We start from the raw sequence: 6,000 nt of genomic DNA, 5'->3' as shown, positions 1-6,000 counted from the left end.
AAGTCCATCCATCTTCAAGCTGCCGAGGTTGAGAAATACTGACTTATTGGCAGAGAATGAGTCGCATTGATTTCTTCTTCTTCCTCTGCTTCCCTCTGACATCACCGCCACTTCAGTCCTGGTCAGCCAAGGCTTGCTGGTAATTGGCAGGTAAAGTAAAGTAATTTGAGCTATGAGCTATGCTGAGCCTCCAACTTGGCTGCCTTCCAAGCGCCGAGCCTCTGCACAAATCCACCTGCCTCTTTGGACTGCAAGCTGCTCAGGAAGCAGCAGCAGAGCTCAGTTTTTCTTCCCTTTTTTTTTTTTTTGCCATAAACATGCTGAAATGACCACAACTACGACAGAGTCCTTTCTCCTCTTTCAAGAATCCTGCTAAGTACGCAAAGATGTGACCAAGGAATTTGTAAGGTAAGCAAATCTTTGATTAATGGAGCAGCTTTGGAGAGAAAGAGGGAGGGAGGGGGAGAAAGGATTTGGTTTCCACCTGTTAAAACTGCTTAAAGTTTTAAAGTGAGAAGAAAGAATAGTAAAACATCCTCGGCATCCAAATAGCCCTTGATCCGACACAAGTTGAAAAAGTCGATGAACAAATAATCCAGGTGAGGCTAAAGAAAGTGTTCAGGCTGCATGTAAGGATTTACATCCCATGGAGACAGAAGAAGTTTGTTTGGATGTTGCAGCTGTTTGAAATGCTGGCCAAGAGAAGAACGTTTGGTCTGAGTTGTGGATTTTGTCTTAAAGTGAAAAGTGGAAAGCCTAGAGCAATAAAAACAGTTTGCCTGCTGGTGTGGCAGCAGGTCTAAATCTTAATATGCATGTTGTTATTACTCCTGTGCGTCACACATCCTCCTATCAGCTGGTTCAGGGTTTGTTAGGGAAGAGGCTAACTTGCAGGTTCAAAATTAGAATTATTAATGTGTTTTCTTTCTTCCTCTTGAATCTTTCTAAATGGCAGAGCAGTGATGGGAAAGACTCACCTGTTTATATGTTAATTAGCTTTTAAATACAGCCAAATTAGCAGATACAATTACTAGATTCAATCACATCTAGGCAGTTGTTGATTTTAACATCACTGTGGCAGGCAGGTAAGAGGAGATTAACTGGTTCAAGCCCTGCCTGGCCACAAGTGGTGGTTGAAAATATTTTTGTTCCCTTCCCTGGAAATATTGGCTGGATGGGAGTGTAATATGGCTGTAGGGGAGGGGGTCTTTCTGTTCCACTCCTTTTTATAGGATCAAAGCTATTAATGACAGCTGCTTCTCAATTTTAATATTTACACTCTTCATTTCAACCGATCCATACACAGTTGCATTAAATCCTTGAACAGAATTTAACCATATCAGGCAAAATAAGATTATGAAAGCCAGACTTTCACATTTGTTTGCTTCCCACCCCAACACCAACACCCCCCATTTTGTTCTTTTTTTCTGGCTTAATTTATTTTTAAAAAGGGAGAGAACCTGGAAGTTCAGCGTGTATTATAGTTGTAGTACAGATTGTATTCCAAAAAGCATAAAGTGTTGGTTGTAGTTACTCAGGGAGAAATGGAATCTAAATCTGCATGTGGTTAGAGTAGTGTTTCTCAACTGTGGCCATTTTAAGATGTGTGGACTTCAACATGCTGGCTGGGGAATTCTGGGAGTTGAAGTCCACACATCTTAAAATGGCCACAGTTGAGAAACACTGGCTTAGAGTCACTCTTGTCTTTGTTGTGTCCCATTATCCAGAAATGACATTACTACTGAAAATGACTTACAGGTAAAGCTCTGAGTGTACAAATTAATAATGTTGCTAAAACAGGAGTATGGTGTTAAATTACCTTTTGTGTGTGTGTGATAAAAGGAAAGCAGTTAGGCTGGACATATTAATATAAACATAAGAGACTTAAACACATAGTATTTGACAGTTGTCCTCAATAGGGGGCAGCACCTCTCTGGCATTGGCTGATCTCAAAAAAGCTAGGAAATGTTGAACTAGTTAGGATTTGGATGGAACACCATCAGGAAATCTCAGGGCTGTGGACCAGTTTGGGAAGTCAAACGAACAAACATCTTGGAAGAAAACCATAGCAAAGCTCGTCTGTATTTTGTCAGGAAAACAAAATGGGTCTGTTTATATAATTACTGAAAATTGAAGTTGACTTGAAGGAGGATTTATTTTTACCTTATGATATGAAGATGTTGGCAAACCTTATTTTGGAGTTTAAGGGTGCTGATTTGTGAGGGGGTGCCCTGTTTCAGAGGCTTAAAATGCCAATAAAGATGATATTGATCTATTCATGAAAAGATTAACTAACTTTGAATGTTAAAGACTTGATGTTAAGGTTAGTGGAATATTATGGTTCAATTAATGGGGGGGTTTATACATGATAGAAGAATACAGCATATGTTTTCATAACTCTTAACAACATATTTTTGTTTTGAAATGAGAGAAGATAACTTAGCTGAACCACTGATTTCATATAATGAGGAAAATGTGGATATTTAGGGTATACTCCTGTGAACCAACCTTCCTCATTCTAATATCTTCCCAATATATTGGGACTATAATTCCCAGAATTCCAAGATACCATGTCCTACACTGCATGGGGATTCTGGGAATTATCGTCCAAACACAAATAGTATATAGCTATGGATATAACTACACACACTTCTAATAGCAGTCTGCCTTCAGGGTTCATATAAACACCAAGTTGGGCATAAATTCAATAGTAAATCATATAAAATCGTTTAAAAATCCCACTTCTAAATACAAACAGTAGGATTGCAATGCCAGCCTTTTTGTTTCCTTGAGATTTTGAATTAATTGGGATTAGAAGCCTTGTCTTCTAAGATACAAGAAGTCAAGGATGGAAATTAGCTGGCTAAGAAAGGACAAAGCCTCCTATTTGCCTACTTTCCTGGAGCCCAATGTTTTTTCAATGGCCATGGGTAGACTCAGCCCTGCTGCCTCATTCCACCTCCATTCCACCTCCACCCTGATTTACACTGGGGGAGATTATGTCCTGTATCACACATATCTTTATCAGGCTGCTTATCAAACTAGGTGACTATGGACTTTGAATCATGACTTCATTTATGGGTTAGGTTTTTGGTTGCCATAGTGAAAGGATTTTCCTAGATTACATAGTATGCTTTGAATATGGACATCCCAAATGTTAGATGCTAGCAATTCCTATATAAAAGTAGTTGATGAAGGGGTGATGGTAAAGACTATTTTTCCTGAGAAATAAGAGTTAATGTAAACCATAACCCTAGTATTAATTGGTATGGGCTGTTCCTTACAGTCAAGTGAAAAAATTATTCCTCAAGGCTTAAGATGGCAGAGAAGTATGCTGGCATAACTTGTATTGTCCTTAGTTATTGTGAGTCAAGTTAAGGAAAGGGATCAGTGGTTTCCCTAGCTTTCTCTCCCACCCTGCAAATGTCACCTTCCAACAGGAAGCACAAACACTAATGACTCTTCCTAATATGGAGTGGGGTGAGTTTGGGCAGATTATTAGGTGGGTTTGGCCATCTCTCAAATTGTGTGACTAACATGTAGCATGTATGAAGGTGGAAGCATGGGGTGAAGCAGGAAGTTCTCCAGATGCTCTTCACAATCCTTTCTTTGTGCTTATTACCTGTTGATATTTCTGAACAAGATTATCACACTTCTGGAAAATTACTGAACCCATGTTCAGAAATAGCCTAGCTAACATCCACTGAGTATGGAAGAGAGGCATAGGGTGAAACAGGAACCCATAATGCATCCAGTGGTGACAGAATTAGCAGGATTTACCTAGCAGAAACTGGTTCTTTGTTCTGGTTTGTTGACCTTCTGTACAACACAGGACTAGTGCACATTCAAAAAAAGTGCTATGTTGTTGTTTAATAAATAGGTTGAGTGGTGTTTCAAAAAAAGTGCTAAAGCCATGTTTATAAAGAATGTGCTTAAGACCTGACAAGCAGAGGCTGAACATTGCACCTGTCCGCAACTCATTAAAGCAGCCACATCTTTTCTCAGAATATCACAGCTGCTTTCATGTGTAGCTGGGAAAAGATATGTTTGCTTCAAGGAGTTGTAGGTAGATGCTATGTTCATTTGCCTTTGAATTTGAATTGCTGCAGTACCCTGATTTCAAGTGCTTTCTCTGTATTCTCAGTGTTAGTTGACATGATATTTTTGTTGCTTCACTGTGCTAAAGTACAACTATTCCCTGAGCAAATGTGTTGGATTTCAGATCTCATTGTTCCCACTCAATATAAGTGATGAATATGCCCCTGGTCTCTTTACTACTGATTAATTAGAGAGATCCCATGACTTGGTGAGAAGGACTTTCAGAATATATGGTGGCATCTCTAGACAGAAGCGTATTTATAGAAGGGATGCATATGACAAGTGATGATGATTATGGGTCACTAGAGTCCTTTTTAAGGTCTTCTCTCTGCACAGGTTCATATCTTCAGTTCTGTGGGAAAGCACAGCCAAGCTGTAGTCTGCACCACCACTGTAGATAGACATATGCAAACTGGTTGATGGATGAGATTGATTAGTAGTTGGATTAATTTTACATGTGTTCATTCATGGGACATGCCATTTTATAAGCCTCCTCATGACTTGATACCTCTTCTACTTACCCATTTGGTGTCATCTTCATGTCATCCCCAGACCCTGAATGAGTCAGGCTTAAGTCATCCAAGGTGAAAGGTGAAAGGTCCCTTGGGCAAGCCCCAAGTCATGTCTGACCCTTTGGGGGGACGCTGCTTTTGCCATGTTTTCTTGGCAGACTATAGAGCGGGGTGGTTTGCCATTGCCTTCCCCAGTCGTCACCTTCCCCAGGAAGCTGGGTACTCATTTTACCAACCTCGGAAGGATGGAAGGCTGAGTCGATCTGAGCCGGCTACCCGAGAGAGAATCCAGCTTCCGCTGGGATCGAACTCGGGTCGTGGGGAGAGTTTTGGTTGCAATACTGCCACCTACCACTCTGCGCCACATGAGGCTCTTGTAAGTCATCCTTAGCTGACTGATATAAAATATTTTCCCCTTATTCCAATCCATCTCAAGGGGAATAAAATCTGTATGGCTTTGTCACCAGTGATCTTGGAGAAGTCAGGAGACTGCAGTGACTTAAAACAGTAGCTGTAGAGGCAGGACAGGAATCAAGCAACAGGGATAGCAAATTCCACGCTGGTATAGTTTTCCACTGACTTAGAAAAGCCCAGAGTGGGGGGACCAACTTGGTTATATCAAATTCTACTTGGTTATCTAACAACTATATCAAAGTGGCTTTCTTTCCACTATTACATTAGGATTCCTTTCTTTCAAAGCAAACCTTGTGAAAATTTCAGCATGCATTTCAATTTACTTAAGTGGAACTGGTTAGTGGTCAGATCCACAAAACATTCCTCATTGAACCAACAGCCTGAATAAATAGCCAGTCATTTGCTGAGCCCTCCAATTGGTGAGACTCTTCCCCTGTTTTCTTAGGGCCTGAATATCTGGCCCATCCCCACCTAAAATCTTTATTTCCCCCACTCCCACCTGATGAGGAACCCAAAGGGGACAAAGGCTCTGCTCCTGGAGCAGCTCACAGTCAAATAGAGGGACAACTCCCTTGTCTGGAGACCCCGAAGTAAGCACTGTCTGGGGTTTGTCTGGAGGGGCGTGGCTGCCCTGAACTGCCAAAGTTGGAGGAATTTGAAGAATGCTGGTGGTATGCTTGAATGGACAGCTTTAGAGTCCAGCAGCAGGAACAGCGCTGAATGCCATCTCTCTTGAACAGTGGAGTTCCATAGCAACCGCTTGTCAAGAATAAACTTCTTTTTGATTAAAAATTCTTATCCCCTCTATCCTGTGCCCACACAAAGTCTGGAATAAAGTCTGAGTCCAAACTCAGGGAGGTGAAGGTGAAGCATTTTCTAGTTTGGGGATTGTTTCCATGGGGTTATTCATTTGATTTTTCCCTCCATAATTGTCCTTATACGTGTGCACACCTCTCTGTGTGCACAAGAATAGTTT

The 6,000-nt window shown here is 41.0% G+C and overlaps 1 protein-coding gene across 1 annotated transcript in view; it reads left to right on the top strand.

Annotated features, from left to right (window-relative positions):
• Positions 1-313: 313 nt before the first annotated feature.
• The window catches only part of SHROOM3 (shroom family member 3), a 138,494-nt gene continuing 132,807 nt past the window's right edge, over positions 314-6,000 (top strand). The window contains exon 1 of the mRNA XM_063310357.1: positions 314-408. The gene's annotated coding sequence lies outside the window, so the exon portion shown is untranslated. The remainder of the gene's footprint in view (positions 409-6,000) is intronic.

Source organism: Candoia aspera, chromosome 8 (assembly GCF_035149785.1).
Source record: "Candoia aspera isolate rCanAsp1 chromosome 8, rCanAsp1.hap2, whole genome shotgun sequence".
Taxonomy (NCBI): Eukaryota; Metazoa; Chordata; class Lepidosauria; order Squamata; family Boidae; genus Candoia; species Candoia aspera.
Note: the sequence above shows the minus strand (reverse complement) of the source record. Positions and strands in the feature narration are given on the sequence as shown.